This window comes from Numenius arquata, chromosome 1 (genome assembly GCF_964106895.1).
Source record: "Numenius arquata chromosome 1, bNumArq3.hap1.1, whole genome shotgun sequence".
Taxonomy (NCBI): Eukaryota; Metazoa; Chordata; class Aves; order Charadriiformes; family Scolopacidae; genus Numenius; species Numenius arquata.
The window spans coordinates 4,718,630-4,737,258 of NC_133576.1; the positions used below are offsets into that span (position 1 = coordinate 4,718,630).

The window sequence follows — 18,629 nt, forward strand, 5'->3', positions numbered from 1 at the left end:
ACAGACTGAGGTCTCGGGTACCAGGCTGTAATCTGCTAACTCTTAGAATAATGCGTTTGCACTATTTATGAGGTTATCCACGTGTACTTAAATGAGTTCATTGTATTTTCCAGGTACTTCTTTAACATGTACTTCATGTTAAAGAGAGCATAAAGTTTATCTCTTCGCGTAGGAAGATTTTCTTCCAGCAATACCGGGAGTTTGAGAACATTCATCTGAGCTGCTCATTAAAACAAAATGAGAAATTTGCTTCGGGGGAGAATGTAATTAAAAAGAAATAGAGTTAAGAATTGTATGGCTAGATCTAGAGCTGGTTAAATTGTTTCCCTCCTCTTCTCTTTCCTCCTTTTGCCCCCCTCCCCTGAGAAAAACATTCAAGTTTTATAGTAAACTCTCCTAGATTGTGTTGATTCCATCTTTGTCCAGTAGCAAATATTTACCTCCAGGAACGTATAACTTCATGTGAATAATAAGGAATACAAAGAAAAAAGAACTACAACTTCACAGTTGTTGTGCAAGTCTACCGAAAACTATGTCTTTTACTATGTATTAGGTATTTACTTATCCATTAAGGGTTTAAACGCATGTCGTTGTACCCTGTCATACCTAAAAAAAAATGAAATCTAGGTTTAATCTAGGTTTCATGAGCATTAGGCACATGAAATATTTTGTGAACAGTCTGCTATGAAAATAATAGCATAAATATAAAATAGTGGCATCATTAGAGCAATGAGAGGATACCTTTGAGATTACTACTCTGTGGGCTAATATAAATGCAGTATTTTATCTCAAGTTTCTAAGTTGGTGTCCTTAGCATAATGAATAAATTACGTCCCCAAATTTAGATTTAAAAAAAAAAAATTACAGAGAAAAGGCAAGATTAATCTCATCTTCTCTCCTGTTTCAGGGATGTTTCTGAGTTTTCATTCCATAAATCTTCTGGTTTGCATTGCACACAGGGTGGAATTGTTTCCCTCCCTTCTTCTCCTACTCACTGCCATCAACAATAAAACCTTGCACTGCAAATGTCAGTGTGTGCGTGTAAATGCATTACTAGAGACCACAAATTCCTCCAGCCCACTGGAGGAATTGCATGGAAATGCATCACTAGACCCTAGCACAGGGGCCCCATTTTGTGACTGAGGGCTCCAGGTCCTGTAACAATATTCAATATAACAATATACAGGGTCCTACAGAAATATTTCATTGAGGTGGCAACTGAAGAAATTAGGTAGTCCGGTAGATATTCCTTGACACGCTCCAAATGATCCTTTCCATCTAGAAATATGGGGTGCTCCAGGAGTAGGCTTTTTCTTAAGCATAGCCATACGTCAAAAGTAGACAGCTTGTTTTAAAAGTACTCCCATTGCAGTTGTGTAATGTGGTGACATATTCTTTGTAATTCACTTTGTTCCTTGCTCATCAAAATGCTTACAGTCTCCTCATCTCATATGGTTTGGACAATGTGATAAATGCTTGAAGTTCTTACTTTTGCCTTCCTGCACACTTCAGTGCAAATTCCTTCACCTTCAAGAGAAAAACACCTAAATAACATCTCTTCTGGCTTTTCTTGCCTTTCCCATTCTTGCTTATTTCTCTTTAGAAAAAACCCTCTTTTTGCATGATCTTTAGTGTCTTTTCATCTGCTTCTTTCCAGGCTGGGTACCTCCTCTCTGTTCTGTCATGCTTCCATCCTCCTCTCTTCACTTAACGTCCATCCAGATCCCTTTGCTTCTCAGAATCTCTCTAGCGATAACTCACAGCAATAAAAATGCCGTATCCCTTTTGCTCATTACTGGTTCTACTCTGAAGAGCATACAGGTTTATCCTGCAGGGTATTTGGAATTTGAGCCATGTCTTTACATGGGGCTCTTTCTTTTTTGCCCATGCACAATCCTGCGCTCGCAATAGGAATGCTGAGACGTAGCTTGACTGATCTCTCTTAAATAAGCATGGCTTAAGGCTGCATACAGCAGGTGAGTTTGGATCCAAATAACTGGTACAGAATCTCTCCCAGGGTATAAATGTTGGTGAACGGTGGTATTGGAAACTTCTCCCACACCCAGAAGACTGAGCGCCTGGGTTGACATGTAGGGTGGCAAAACAGGCCGTGTGACAGAAATAAGCGTGAAAATGGAAAGTCATTTGAGTGCTCACCTTCCTTTCAAAAACAGACCTGTGTTCAGAAGACCGTAAGAGCAAAAGAGGGGCAATCTGGAAATAAATTTTAACAATACTGAAAGAGGAACATTGGTATAGTTCTAATGCGTTCACATTTTTACTAGTATGTACAATTAAATACAAGGATTCTACTTCTGAATGTGTGTTGTTAATGACAGACTGGTTTAAATAAGCTAAATATTCATCTATAATCAACAGATTTAGATTCACTATAAATGCTGTAAAATGCCTGCTTATAAACACAGCTGAAACACTAAGTGTCTCTCTGCATTTGAATACACAAAATGGTTACTGGGTTACAAATACATTTTCTTTCAATTGGTTGCGTCTGCCATCACAGGAACAGCAGTTTATTGTGCTCACCATTCAGAAAAAAACAGGGCTAAGAAAACTAACCTGTTTTCTTTGTAATTTTTCAACAACAGTTTTAACTACAGCTGAAGCTACAGGGTCATCCTTTAATTCCCTGATTGCCTAGGCAAGAAATACAATTAAACACAGTTTTAGCACCAAGAAATAATTATTCCATCTGTTTTCAGCATAATGCTCAACTGCATACTTAAATAAATTGCTTTGCTGGGTAACAAAGAGGTTATTCTTGTCCTTAAGTGCTTTGCTGAACTACAGACTGTATCCTTGGGCTATAGGTAGTCCCTGCAGCACAGATATCAACAGATTCTGGACCTTTTTTGGCAGATCTGAAATAAAAACAGTAGAATGCAAACATACATATAACAGGAAATAGTATGCAGCGTAGATAACTCATGCGAACTAAAACAAAGACACGGCAACTGTGTGTCACTGCACGGTCAATTATAAAACATTTTTTCTCTGGTTCCACTGTGTTACTGCACAGTTGTCAGATTGGTATAGAACCAGAACTTCGACAGATTGACATTTTAAATAAGTAATAATAAAAAGCAGATATGCAATAAAATAAGGCCACATATTGTACATGGCTTTTGTAAAAAAGTATAAAATATTTTGTAAATAGTTTATAATCTTTTCAACATTTAACAGGCATGTTTTGTAACACAACTAGTTAACCCATTGGAATGATGCTTCTCAGGATGGTACTAATTATCAGAACGATTCCACAGTTAATACATTCATATCAAAAAGGCCATGCCTTAAAAAAGAGGAAAATATATATGAATATACAGGATCTTTTTAATTTAATTTAATTTAATTTAATTTAATTTATTTATTTTAACTCTGAAGGCTTTTATTCTTCTGATTAGGGAATTTGCAGTTATGAGGCTTAGGCCTCTATCCATCAAACATCATCAGTTTAGGTTTGCAAGAAGTGCCATTGAAGGCAATAATGTTATTCATGTGCATGAAACTGGGAGCGAGCAGGTCTGGGCCTGAATTAAGTGACTCCACGTGATATATTTGTCTCTAGGAGCCGTCTCTTTCCCTTTTTCTTTTGTAGGTACATTTTCACAGTATGTAAAAGTTCAGTGAAGTAGTTCAAACATGGGATGGGAAAAAAAAACCTCAGCAAACATGAATCAAAATTAAATCGCTACTAAGAGGTGTGCAAGTGGTTAATATTGGCAAAATATTAAGCCTCAGTGCTATATTTCAGTGGTGAGAACTTGTCATGACCAGCTCTGCAGAGCATAAAACTAGGCCCAATTTCACAGCAGGTAAAATGGCTCTTCTCTCTTTTGTCCAGCAGTGGTGTATGTGGCATTGGTCACGAACTGTGGCAGGTATCTGTCTATGCAGGCTGCACCAATATCGTGCTTAATTTCTATTCTGACACGTACATTGCCGGCAAATTCTGACAGAGAGAGACTGCTAGGCAACCTGAATTAGTAAACATCTCTATTACCTATCGAAGCAGGTGCTTCGATTTGACTGTTAGAAGCCTGATATATTTTTAAAATCTCAAGTCTCAGTTTTCCTCTTTGTTGTCATTCAAGAATTGACAACCCGAATTAGCCAGTTCTCCTTTTCTTTATTCTCACTGAATGCCCATTTCTATTCCCAAGTATGATGTTGCACATCCAGCTGCTTATTTCTACTCCTTTGAGGAGGAACATTTATTTACATCCATTCACTGAACTTAAAAATTGCAAACTAAATTTCATGGTATAGATGATGATATCCTACCAGCTGATAACATTTCTTACAGCTCACGTGTTTGGCTCCAATTCAGTAAAACGTGGTAATAGGGACTGACGATCACTAGGAACAAAAAAAAAGTCTTCATTTCTACCTGGATAAATCCTCTACTCTCTCTTCATTAATGGTAGATGGAAACTATCCAGCCATTACAGCATATCACTCACTGCCTCTGATATGATATAAAACCTCAGAAACACAACGTCTGTTTCTTTTTCATTCCATACCAGAAATCTGGCATGTGAACAAAAAGGTAGTTAATGTTGATCGATATAACTGTGAGATCAGGTGGGCCTACTCAGAATACTAGCAGTCTTTAACATTTGATCTAACAATGAGAAGATTTTATCCTAAATATCACGTTATTTCTAAAATTCCATATGGAATATTTGAAAGTTGTTACTTGAGGAGAGAGAGAATTTCAGCCATCTACAAGTTGCACTTTATTCTTTCCCCTTTTCCTCCCTCCTTCCCACCCCAGCCCAAGTATATTAGCTCAAGAGATCCTCCAGCATCTGCTCCTTTTCCTTGTTCTTCTCCAATCCCACACAGATCCCGATTATCATTGTGCTTCCAAGTGTGTTATTTCTTTTTATTCCACACCTTGCACAAAAGTTATATGACTCTGCTTTGTAGAATCCTTCATTCTATATGAAATGGAAGTGAGTTTCAGCATCTCCCTTGGTTAGGAGCATCTTAAAATCTAATCTATGCCTTTTGAATTTTTGGTATCAGGCTCTGGGAAGAACAACATGTGGGCAGGCTGTTCTTGTAATTAATTGTTTGTTTTCTCCGGCTGCTCTGGGAATCTGTTCTTTGTCCTACATATCTGATAATGTCATGACTCTAAGATTCTTTATAGCCATAGTAGCTAATGTACCTTAATGCATTTATATTTTAGAGTCTTCAGATGGGTTCCAAGCTGTGGCCTTATTAACAGAAACCAGAGCAGGGTGGAAGCAGCCTTCCTGATAACCACACATTTGAGGCCTCTCATTCTGACTCTTCTCCCTTGCTTTTTCTGTGACCTCTCCCATTCCACTCACAACCCAGCCATAGTCTAATCACCCTTATTAGAGTAACAAACATCTTGCATTCTGTAATCTATTGTTTCTAATCTCACGATTTGCGCTTGTCTAGAATGTCACATTTATAAACACAGACATAGTCCAGTGCCTTCTGTTCCCAAAGTACAGGCATCCACCACGTGAGTGAATGAGGAATCCTTTTCCGCTCTAGGAGATTTAGGGTTCATGATTAAGATAACAGTAACTTGCAGGTGTGAGATGCTGGCTCATATGTGGAGCAAGGGAGTGTTAAACTTAAAACGTAATACACAAACAGCAACATTAGCTGAAGTCACTGTCATTTTTGCTCTTTTGAAATGCTTGGTTTAAAATCAAACAGCAATAGGCTCATTGTAGTAGAATCACAGCTAACAAAAAGTACCATACAGACTGGCTGAAGTGCTAGATGACAGAGGGACCTAAGAGGATTTAGCCCGTCTACCACCATCTCTCACCAGCATAATTCACACAAACAGGGCTGCCAAATCCCTAAGGATCAGAAGTCCATCTAGCCTACTCACCCGCCAGTGATGTGGACACTTTGAGGAAAATAGGAGAAGAGGCACACTTGCTCAGCTTCCCAGCACTTGTGGCTTAGCAGTTCCTCGGATCTCAAGCAAATATTCATTCTATAGTTGCAGTGAGTCCGATGCATCCAAATACACGTGTTGTGTAGTTAATCTAGGCATGTTGAATTAAGTCTTTTGAGATGTCAAGGTATCAGGTTTCCTGTAGGTGTGCTGGTGTTCCTTGAAATGCTTACAAGTTAAATACTGTGGGTCTGCTGCATATGAAGCTCTGTGTGCCTGGCAAATGCACCAATATTTCTTTCTAGAGGTCTAGTACAGATAACAAAGAAGACACACAGAAAAAGAGAACAGAAGATCTCTCTGCTTGAGGAAAGAACAAAGGTGCTAACGAACAGCCGTGTTCACTCCTGTCAAAGCAAGATTGTCAAAAGTTCACTCCTGTCAAAATGACTCTCAGCACTGTAGGCAGCTGTTTGGTCTACAGATGTCACTTTAGATACCAGGTCATCAACTATTACCAGAGGCATACCATAAACTAGGGCTATCTTGAGCCACAGCGATGTGTGGCATCTGAGGTCAAAGAGATCAAACAACTATGACCACACTCATCTTACCTATTTCTGCATAATCTAACCCAAAGTGAGAAGATCTAATATTAACCAATAATTTGCAGGATCATCCGTGCTCACTGAAAAGCCCTAAATGTTGGCTTCTTCCACTTAAGGCAGATGAGAAGGACAGCAAGAAAGGGAAAGATACATTACAAACATGCCAAATGGACAAGGTGAGGGTGTAGGAGCAGTGATTTTCATTGAAGACTTACACAGAACTAATTAATGAGAAATGTCAAAATAAAACTAATGGGCTATACAAGGTAGTCAGGGGAAAAAGTAAGACAATGAAGAAGAGAATCATGCAGGGCAGGTGAAAATGGACAGATGATGGGATGGAAGAGGAGAGGGGTTTTAAACAAGTGATCTTTCGTCAGCAAAAGCAGAGAACAGACAACTAGAGAATATTATGGGTTCATCAGAATGGCAGCTGGATGTCCTTATCGCTCATAAATATTACAGCTTTTTAAAGGGTGGAAAAAACCTAACTGAATAACCATTCCTCTTTTTTAGTAAAGCATCTGACTTTCACATTCAGAGGTTTCATAATACCCTCTGGCAAATAAGTGCTAATGGGTTCAGTTTTCATGTCTGCACTTCAGAGTGAAAAAAGGGTCAGAAATGAGTTGCATTTTTCCTCTTTCTCATTTAAAAGAAGTGGTATTTTGACTTGTAAGGAGCCAAGTGTAGTTCACGTGCTTAGTTTCCTCTGTGCTGCACATAAAAACAGGAAAAGCCAGTCTTTTGGCTGTGCTTCTTTTTATTGTTGGTTGTTTGACATGTTTTTCTATTACAATTCACAGCAGGGAGCGTTTATCTCCGTTATGAAAACCAGTTGGCCCATTGTTAGGAAAGAAAGCTGCACTTCCCCAATAGGAAGTCAAGTGTCTCTACAGTGTCGTAGAAAGGCATTCTGCAGTTGAAGGCAACATATGTCCGTGCTAGGAGACTATGTGCACGCAGCACTAGTGCTCCTGTCTTTGATTAGATCGAGCAAGTTTCCCCTTGCACACGTCGGGAAGCGGTGGCATGCACAGCGGGCAACGGCAAATCCAGGAGTATTCCCACTTCCTGCCCATTAGAGATGGGGGGACGTTTTGGGAACAGTGCTTTTTGTGCAACATTAGCTAGCAGAAGCTGTGAGGTTTCTTTCTTATTTTTCCCGATGTCGGTCATTTTGAAGGAGGTGCTCAGCCACTCTCTGAGAAACGTCATTTCTGTTCAAATAAAAATGCAAATATTGCACCACGGGTTTTTTCCTACTTCCTCTTTTCTTCCAAAACAGTAAGAAATATAATATTGCTTTCTGTTTTATTCATATTCTTTTTTTTTTTTTTTACAGTCCTAACAGTGAGAGCTCACTTTGCCATTTTTTTTCCCAAATACAAATCCCTCAAACATTCATGTCTGATACTGCCCAATTATTCGTGTGGGCATTTCTTAGAATTCACCTTCCTGTTCAGCAAACATGGTAAATATGATGTTTAGCTCAAAGGTATAAGTGTGACAATTCAAAATTAAGCCATGAGCTGGTTTGCTTCTAACCAGTCAGTCTTCTGGCCAGTGGTTGGGTGGCATTACATCTTTGAGAAGACCTATTAGTTACATTTAGTCCAGGTTGAATAAATGTGACTTCATCTGTCTAGATCAAACAATAAAATCTATTTTAAATATCATCCAAATCATTCATCAATACTGAGTAGCTACTCTTTTCAGCAAAACTCAGATCTGAGTCAAACTTTTTGTTTGCATAACGCTGTTGTCAAAATCTGAATCAAGAACATGGAAAGTCAGATCTTCATCTTGATGTATATTGTATGACTTGGTTATATATCCGGTAATGTTTAAAATACATAATTGAATTACTCTACTTTCTTTTTAAGTCATTATACACAGTCTATTGGATAGTCATAGTTTGTTTATTTATTGGATTAATCAAATTATTGTGTAATCCTGTATTTATTATTAATATTTCTCTTGGATGGGTATTTGTTATTATACATGGGTTACAAGCTAATAACAATAGCTTTAAGACTAGAAAGCAAAACAAAGATAGAACATAACTGAATTCTCACCTTTTATACTGCTAGTACAATGCTTCATTTTGTACACTTGCCTTTTGGGCTTAGTTTGACCTTCATAAACTACATAAAAATAGGAGACCAAACTCCTGGTGGGCTGTGATTTTTTTTAATACAGTCTGATTTTCACTAGCTCTTCAATGGATACGAAGCAATTGTTTCAGTGCAAGGTATTTAACGTGCTGTCAATTGACTTTGAAATTTGCATTGTTTCCTATCGCTTTTGTTCTTTTATTAAGTCCTTAAAAATTCAACATACTAGATTAAATCTGTGGGAAAAGATATTTATACCAAGAGATCTTACAAAGATAAAAAGGTCACTGAATATAGCTCTGCTATAATTTAGTTCTGCTTGTGTAAATACAGGCAAAAGAGCAGTACAAGAAAAATAATTGGTTCTAACGAAAAAATACAAAGCAAACAAGTTCCAAAAAGTAGGGTATTTTTGAGTTTGTTTCCCTAAGATTTTAGAATTCCATATAGCAAGGAATATAGACTTCTTTATCAAAGTGTATTAAAAGTCCAAAGTATTTCAGACTTGAATTCCTCTATGTTCTAGTTATTTTTATCTGAAATTATGCAGAACTTGTCCATGGGTAAATCATCTAATAGTATTAAAAGCTACAGATATCCAGCATTTCAAATATCCACTCACATGCACTCCATTGTACCAAAATTTAAAAAAAAAAAAATTGGTAACTTTCTACATGATGTACAGTATTTTTTTTAAATCTTATGCCCTGTTAATTGTGCAGTTTCTGCATAGTTTCTTTCTTATAAAACTTACATTGAGAGAGAAGAGACTAATGTTAGGGACTGAAGTAGTCCTATTGATAACTCTCTGAATTTAAATAGAATAGGAAAGGACCTAGAAATTTTTGGAATATTTAGATGGTGAAGACATATTTGGGGACTGTATCAATACAAATCATATTGTAAGTCTATGATTTAGCTTTTTTGGTCAAGGGGTATAATCAATCCAAGGGTTCAACACTTTCTAGGAGAAGAAACTAATTCCCTGGCAATGGATAAATTCCAAAAACATTTTCAAAGGGAGATCAAAGTGATTTTGCTGCCTTGCTAGGTTTGCATCCATTAGCAGAGGTTACTTCTAAAGAGCAAATACTTGCCTTTGAAATGGAGTAGACTGTCCCAGGTATAAGGTGTCTCCAAAAATGTTCCCCATAGAGAAATACCAGAGATATCATTCTTTACCTCTCATTTCTAGTGATATTAATTTGTATACTAAATCATATAATCCTAAAACACATTTTAGGAAGAAAGTATAAATATTTCCAGCAAGGCTGCTTAATCTGTTTCCTTACTATCTGCTACCTCCTTCTGAGACTGCTTTTTTCCTTGACGTGAAAAAATAAATGAATGGTTCTCCAGGCATCAGTAGATTTTTCCTTCTTCTTAGAAGCGTCCCTGGGAAGGAGCTAAAAATACTGTTGGAGCCAACAATAAAATTCCCCATGGGTTTCAGCAGATGAGTAGTTCATGCAGGATTGAAATGAGGACCCCTTTTGAAAAGAAGTCCAGGATAATGGTGAAAAGTCATTACACGCTTTTCACTAGAGCTTGAAAAATAAAGAGAATCCCCTTGAAGATAAGGGTTAATAAAAAACAAGTTATTGGTGTCATTATGAGGGACAGCTGAGTGAAATTTCACTAACAGACACAATCACTGATAACTGTTTTCTGCCTCTCAAATCTGTTAAACATCTTCCCATTTTGAAAATAATAAAAAAATCTTCGATATCACATGTAACAAAAACCAGCTATAACAGGCTAACTATAGGTCCCTTTAACAGACCCAGAACTGATCTTCAGCCTTCAGTTTGTATAATTGTTCACCTACATACATTTTCATTGTTGGTTTTGTCTGCTGTATTAACTGTGCATTAAAATTGACTGTCATAATAGACTCTTTAATAAAAGACCCAGTAAAGCTTCTCACGAGTAAAATCTAATTCCTTCCATATTTGTCTAATTTGGTTACATCTTCATTGTTATTATGGTTATTTTTTGTAATGTAATAGCATCAATAGATCTCATGCTAGATTGGGGGCTCGCTGTGCTAGACACTGTATAAATAGAAAGTGAGAGACAGTCCCTATCCCTAAAGCACTCCTAGTCTAAATAGACCCAGTAGGAAAGGAAGCAGAAGCATGGAGCGCTGAAGTGATTTTGCCTGAGGTCACGCAACAGTTCATTAGTAGTTTTTGGGAAAGAAGCTGGTCTTTCTGCTGCCCTTCTAAAATCTCTTACACACACCTCTCATATGGTGAATGACATTTTCTTAAACATCTACAATTGTAATGTTGCCCTTACTTGGATTTGTCTGTAGTGTTCTGATTTGCTTGCCACAAAGCTGATCCCTGCTCTTGTATAATAATGTTAACAAACTGTAAAAGGGACACTAGTTTTGTCACAAAAATCCAGCTTCATCAAAAGGGAAGCCTTTCTTTTGTAAATTACTGTTCCTTATAGATAATAATGTTTTGGCACTGCTGGTGCCCGAGGAACAATTTCCAGACAGTGCTGCCGTCTAAACTCTTTCCCCTTCTATCCTTGCTCTACATTCACTGCATACAGATGTGGCCAGCGGTACTGTTTTGGTCAGGTAGAAAAGCTAATTGTTTTAGGATGTCCTCAACTGTGATCGACCTGAATGTATCGAACTTGCAGTGCTAATTGATGTCACTTATATTATCTGATTCTGAACCATCTTCAGTATCCTGCAGCATCCCCAGTAAGATTATGTTGTTCACAGGTACAATTTAATTCATTATTTTGTTGGTTCTCTAAAAGAATTCTAGTCAGGAATTAAGGAAAGTATTTTTTTTCACTCGGATCACATAGTGTGTTGCTATGATATCACACAGACTGTAGATAATTTTGCCTGTGTCTGTTTAATGATGATTATCAGCTCATTTATGTGATACTGGAATACAGCTTGCCAGCCTACTGGGCCTCTGGTATTATTATTATCTGATAACTGAAGATTCTGTACCAAAGATTTTCAAAACTTGAGCAACCTGACCTAACTTTGACATTAGCCCTGTACTAACAAGGGATTGAATTGTCTTTCCACCCTGGATGAGTGTACAATTCTGTTTTTAGTGGTGACTAAGCCACTTCGTTCTCACACTTTTTTTATAGCTTTGGCAGAACATCATCTAATTCTGAGGGAGTTTAATGTTACTTGTTGTTTCAACACAGCATCCACAAGCAGCTTAACCCATGTTTTCACTTTGCCCTTTTTGTCTATAAAGAATGCCTGTGAGAGAGCTACAAACTCAAGCCAAGTCCTTTAGGTTCGTATGCTGGGTAGACCCACAACTTTTTTTCTTTGGCAATTTAGAGAAAGCACTGACACTGCTCACATTTCTGAATTCTGGTAGGCTTACCAACGTTCCTCACCTTTTCTTGAGGGACTTGAAAACATGTTGCATAAGAGGTGCCATGCCTACGTAGCAGATTTATTAGCCTGATATAGAGGGAGAAGGATACGCTGTCTACCAATTGCAGTCTTCCCCATTCACTCACGAGATGCTGCTGGCATGGCAGCTTCCCATGTAAGCAGGAAGTTTTCTGATTAAAAACTTGAGAAGAACATTTTCTTTAGAAGCACTTCTGTCACTGCCGTGTATTCTGTTCTCTTTTTTCCCCTCTCTCATTCTTTATTACCCGAGAAAGTTTGCATGAAAGGGAGACCCTTTTTATCTGAAAAGTTCATCTTACTCTGGTTCCCCACCTGAAGCCCTGAATTGTGTCCACAATAGCCATTTGTGAAGTCTCACACAGAGGATTATGGCTTCAGGTGAGTAACAAGCAGTGGGAGCAGATGGAATCCCAGGAAACAAAGATACCATTCTCATGCAAATCTATCTCCAAAAGGAAGGAAAAGAAAATATATTCATCGGAAACACTCCTTTAGTGAAACCTTATGATCAAGAAGTCAAAGGCACAAAAGTCAGAAGTTTCAGCAGTAGGGTTTCCACAGCAACTCTAAATTTGGCTGTCTTGTTGCATTTTTCATTACACTTTTAGCTTTTGTTTCTGTCCCCTATCCTGGTTTGCTACTGTGGATCTGAGTCTTAACATCTGAGAAATTTGGAAGTTTATATTCTAAATTTCTGACACAAATCCATCTCTGTTTAGCACCATGGCTTAACTTTGCAAACTCTGAGCGCTGCATGTAAAAAAACCCCACCAACTCTGAAATTCATTTTCTCTGGGAAGTCTGAGTTGAGCTATCTGAATTCTGCAGGTCTAAAAACCATGTACAATTGTATTGCATGAATAGAAAGCTTTTGTACTAAGTTTCTTCTTCAATGCTTTTGGCTTTTTATATAGTGGGAAAGTATGTAATCTGCAGTTCATTGTAACTTCTTTTGTTGTTCATTTAGTTTGCGTTCAGCTTCTTGGACAAAAGTAAGACATTTGAGGGCACAGGAAACGTAAAGTAGCCAAGATCACTGGGGAAGTTGCAGAGGCATTTATCTAAATTGCTAGCCTAACTGTCAATTTGGTGCAAAGTTTACTTCTACGTTGAATTTCCCATGTGCACATTAGTTCAGACATTTCAAAACCGAAGTTTTCAATTTTCTTGGAGCTGACTCTGCAATGTACTACCATGTGCAAAGAAAGGCACACCCATAGTTGCTTCAGGTTTTCCTTCAGAGTTGAAGCTGGTTTGTAGTTGAACTATGTGGCTAGTCCATCTTTAAGTGTTTCAGTCTCCCACTTTTGTTAGTTCAACCCAGGCAGTTAATTTTCCCACCACCTTTCTTCAGCTGTAAGAATGGGCAGTCTATTTGGTTTAGGATTATTTTAATGGCTGTGCAGTGACCCAGATTTTAAATTAATAAAATAACTGAAGCCTCCCTACTGTGATGCTATTTTACGCACTCTATTTTCTTTACATAAAAAAACATAAAAATTGCAATCACCTGAAATTTATTGCAAAAGGCAAACTAAATGAGGTAAAGAGACTGTATTAATGAATACATTGTGGCGTGTGAACTTTCTTCATTCTCTGCTGAATATAGTGCAGTAGGTAATATCTGAATATATTTTCACTCATTCTGAAAATTCAAGCAATCCTATTATATTGCATGTGCATAGAGGCTTAAATTGAGTTTGTGAAGGTACCTAGCATATGGCATTTCCTCATCTTTCTGGATTGATGCTACCACCCTCATATTATTTTTTTAAAGTTTTATAAATAATTTTTATTTCTGGAATGTGTTTGATGTTGTTCAATAAACAACAACAAAAAAAAACCCTAACAGCGGTGACACAGTGGCATCTTATCCTTGATTTAAGACTTTAGTCATAAAACTGTTATGTGGGCTAACACCAGAAGAGGTGCAGACACATACCATATAACAAACTTTTCTACCAGCTGTTTTCACTCCCCTTCCCCAGCTTCTGTCCCTGGATTTTCTCCAAATATTTTTGCATCTTCCCCATTGCTGATTCCTCATCCTAGTCTATCCTCTCTACCACAGGCTTGGTTTAGTTTATTTATCAGATGGCTCTAGCCCCTCCTTCCTAAACCTACATCTCTCTCTGTGCCTTTACAGTCTCTTGACAGAGATGCATCCCCACTCTGTATTTCCCAAAGACATAAATATAACAAAACAAATGAATGAACAAATAAAATCTATTGGGTGGGTGTGTGCAGGAAATAGGTAGGCTTCATATAGCCCAAATCAGAAGTGGATAAACATTTATTGCTGAATATATCATGGTCTTTTCTCTTTCCTGGCTTGCCAGGCTCCATTATATTGGAAAACAGGGAACTTTATTTAGAGATCTGCCTCAAAATCAGGCAATATTAGTGTGATTGCTGGTGTTCTTGATTCCTTTGTTTTAAGGAGCTACTGAGATGACCCTTCGATTGCTGTCTTTAGAGGTGACACATGAACTACAAGAAAATAGTGTTAAATCTGAAAGAAGAACAAAAATATGCTCCCCCCCCCCAAAAAAAAAAAAAAATGTAAAATTCATGAGCCCGATGCTCATTGAGTTGTTGTTTGCTGCTGACATGTGAATAAGAGGAAGAAAAACTATTTCCGTCTGCTGGGCAACATGTTAATGCTGTGAGGGGAAAACGTATTTGGGCACATCTAAAAGCTTCACGGGGATTAGTAAATTGCTGGTGTAAATTCCTAAACTTGAGTCTATGCCCACAGACCATGAATTTCTCCGAGCCGTTCCCCTGGCACCCATTATCTGAAACATCCACTCGCTGCTGGGCGGCGAGTTACCGTCTGCACCACTGGCACCTCTGAAGGGAGATTAGCAACCAGATGTGAGGGATTTCTGCGGAGAAGACTAAGGGGACGAGCTTTGGCAACTGGCGTTCGGAGGTGGTGGAGGCCAGCCGGCGTGCGCAGGGTAGGGGAGCAGGAGGTGGGGAGGTAGGACGAGGAGCGTGCTCTCGCGGGAGCTGGGACTCGGCCAAGGGGAACGAAACGCCGCGAGTTAGGTGTGAGTTTTGTTGAAGAGGTGTCTGCAGGTACGCTGAGCCTGCGGTGAAACTGAGCGCGAGCTGGTCGGGATTCAAGCTCACCTGAGCGTAGGTCGTTTGGTGAGGATTTAGAGAAGGGAGAGGGGGCGGGAAACCAGCTTTTCATGGAGACACACAGGCTTTCCCCTGTACGCTGCCTAGGAAAACTGTCGATATCGTGTGTATGATTTGGGGGCTGTTTGGAACCTTCCTGAAGCAAAATTACTGACGTTAATAACAGGCTGAGACAGTTGGGGTTTTTTTAGCCTGGACAAGAGAAGACTCCAGGGAGACCTTATAATGGCCTTCCAGTACCTAAAGGGGGCCTACAGGAGAGATGGGGAGACTTATCAATAGGATGAGAGGTAACAGTTTTAAACCAGAAGAGGGTAGATTTAGATTAGATAACAGGAAGAAATTATTTACTCTGAGACACTGACACGGGTTGCCCAAGGAAGCTGTGGATGCTTCATCCCTGGGGGTGTTCAAGGCCAGGCTGGATGAGGCTTTGAGCAACCTGCTCTAGTGGAGGTGTCCCTGCCCACAACAGGGGGGTTGGAACCAGATGATCTGTAAGGTCCCTTCCAACTCTAACCATTCTATGATTCTATAAAGGGACTTTTGTGCAAGCAGAAATGGTGGTGCAGAACAGGGCTCTTACTCAGCTATCCTGGAGGCTTCCACGGTGGGTGGTAAGCCATTGGAAGTCGCCAGATGGCTGCCGAGCTTGTGATTAAGGTGTTGGGACACCCGAAGGAGTATGTTCGAAAATATATCTGGGACCACACATCATTCTGAATACGGCAGTAATTTTCTGTTTTGTGAGGAGTCAGATTTATTAACAATTTGTATACTTGAAGCTTTGTGTGCTGGGCAACACACTCTGCTCTCATTATTGTTAATGGCAATAGGAAATATGCACATAACCCCCCGTCTACTGCCTAGGCAATTTGCCTCTACCAGTATAAGTTTCTAGAAAACAAAATTAAATCAAATATATAAGAAAAAAGATGCTTACATCTTGATTTTATTTCACCTTAAACCTCAGTGTTTAAAAAAAAAAATTAAACTACTTGGTATTAATCAAATCAAGCTGGTTAAATTTGCCTTTTAGATATCTGAAATGGAACCCTGTTTTATAGCTTGAAATATTGTTTTTTAGGAAGATAAAGTTGTGAGAACCTTTGACTGATCTGTAGTAAAATATTTTACTGCAATTTCATTTGCCTGAACAAATATTTTTAGAACATTAACAGAAATGTAAGGCATACATTTCAAAGCCTATAGTATAATTTCATGTACAAATATTTATATACATGGTCCCAGGGAAGTTAAAAATGTAATGTTTTTATAGAAAATATACAATACAACATATACTCCCCATACAGTATATAGTATCTAAAAGGGGAGAAAAGAGAAGTTTCTTTCAGTATCCCCAAGAAAATAGCCTTCATTTAAAATGCAGCTGAAAAATATTAGCAAACAGAAATTTTATTTTGTAGTGCTGATAAACCAAGAAACCCAGATACAGGATTTAGGAGATGCTGTTGATAGAGATGAGATAACATCACAGTGACTGCAGCTGTAGGAACTCTGTGTGTTGCAGGGGCAGGCTTTGCCTTTACTCGCTGAATCTTCTGTCCCACACATAATCCTTAATTATGTCCATAATTTAAATCCATAATTCAAACCTATTGCTTCTCACAGTGAACAGTCATAGGCTGATATTCACTGGGTAATTGAGGGGAGGTTTGCAATGTAAGTTAACCCCCACTCCAAATCCTTGGTTCAAGCCTTCGCCTGTCTCCTCCTCATGTTGCTAAAACCTAAACCTGAGTTTAAGGACTCCTGCCCCTCAACCAGAAACTTGCCAGCAGCCCTGAGCTCAGCACAAGGAAAGAGCTGGAGAGGGACTCTTTGTCAGGAGATGTAGTGACAGGACAAGGGGTAATGGTTTTAAATTGGAAGAGGGGAGATTTAGATTAGATATTAGGAGGAAATTCTTTCCTGTGAGGGTGGTGAGGCACTGGAACAGGTTGCCCAGGGAAGTTGTGGATGCCCCATCCCTGGAGGTGTTCAAGGCCAGGCTGGATGGGGCTTTGAGCAACCTGCTCTAGTGGAGGTGTCCCTGCCCGTGGCAGGGGGGATGGAACTCGATGATCTTTAAGGTCCCTTCCAACTCTAACCATTCTATGATTCTATGAGATGAGTCCTACCTTACATTTGTATATACGTAAGGTAAATATACTTAGATGAGTGAGCTTACAGCCAGCCAGTTCAAGTATTCTCATTCTCGAATCAGGACAGGCTGTTTTCACTGCCCTCCTTCCCTGCCAGATGCGGTTACAAGACAATGCGTTGTTCTCAAACCTGCCAAGCTTCACCTGTTTTTTTTCACAAGCTGTCGAGTGCCTGTCGTGGCATGCAGCTTTACCCGGTTGAAGTAATAAGGCAGACTGAGGCTGAGCCAACATAAGAGCTCACCGCTGCGGGGCTGGTGGGGCGGGGGCAGGTCCTGCTCCAGCTGCACACCTCTCTCCTCTGCTGATCATCGGGTGATATTGTTCTGAGCCAATTCGGAAAGCTCTATCAGCCCAAGAGCGGTCCGACAAAACCTATGAACTGTTTCTACCAGGTCAGTGCAGTGAATTGGCTTAATGAGCCTGAAGAGGGGAGGGGCAACTGTCGGGTGAGAATCAGGCGATGGTAGGAAGGGGAAACAAAATGAGATAGTACTGCTCCTTTCTATAGTAGTAAAACGTCAGTTTGATTCAGCTAAATCATTTCAACTTGCCTTCAAAGCATTGTTTTTTCACCAGTGTTTAACTTCAGCCTTAGTCTGCTTCAGATTTGAGGCAGTTCTTCTGCGTCCCAAACATCATCTGTTCTCTTCAGCTGTAATGTTAAATAATTTTATCCAAAATTAATCCATCAGCTCCCTCTGCATCCTTTGCATTGATATTAACACCCATGTGAGCCTAAAGTGATAGATCTAGAAGCCTGAGCTAGAGCTGTGACACATGCTTTTCCTAAAGGAAAAAAAGAAGTTTTGGTAGAGCTTTAGGATAACTCTAGTACATAACTCATAGATGATCAAGAATGAGCAGGACCATGGCTATACACAAAAACAGTAAGGACAATGTGTTAACAAAGCCAAGCATAAAAATTTGCTGTCTATCCATCTTACAAGCCAATTAGGTTGTACTAGTAGAGTGTGTTGTACAACAGCAAGGTTTGGCTGCTCCCTAAGGGAGGACAAACTGGGATCCACAGATGACTCCACCACCAGCAGTGTCCTCCCCAACAGGGTGCAGGTCCTCGGGATGGGCAGAGCTGGGAGATAGTGATGGGTCCATTGAGAGCCATAGTCAAGGCAAGAGCCAGGTCCAAATCCTGAAGGAAACAGGGTCAGAGACAGGACTGGGAATAACAAGGCTACAAGGCGGGTCTGAGGACCATCCAGGAGACAGCAGCAGAGACAAATACATCTACAGCATAGCTCT

General features: G+C 39.3%; 1 protein-coding gene across 1 annotated transcript in view; it reads left to right on the plus strand.

Annotated features, from left to right (window-relative positions):
* The window catches only part of LOC141462387 (potassium voltage-gated channel subfamily KQT member 1-like), a 538,103-nt gene that overhangs the window by 271,882 nt on the left and 247,592 nt on the right, over window positions 1-18,629 (plus strand). The window lies entirely within an intron of this gene.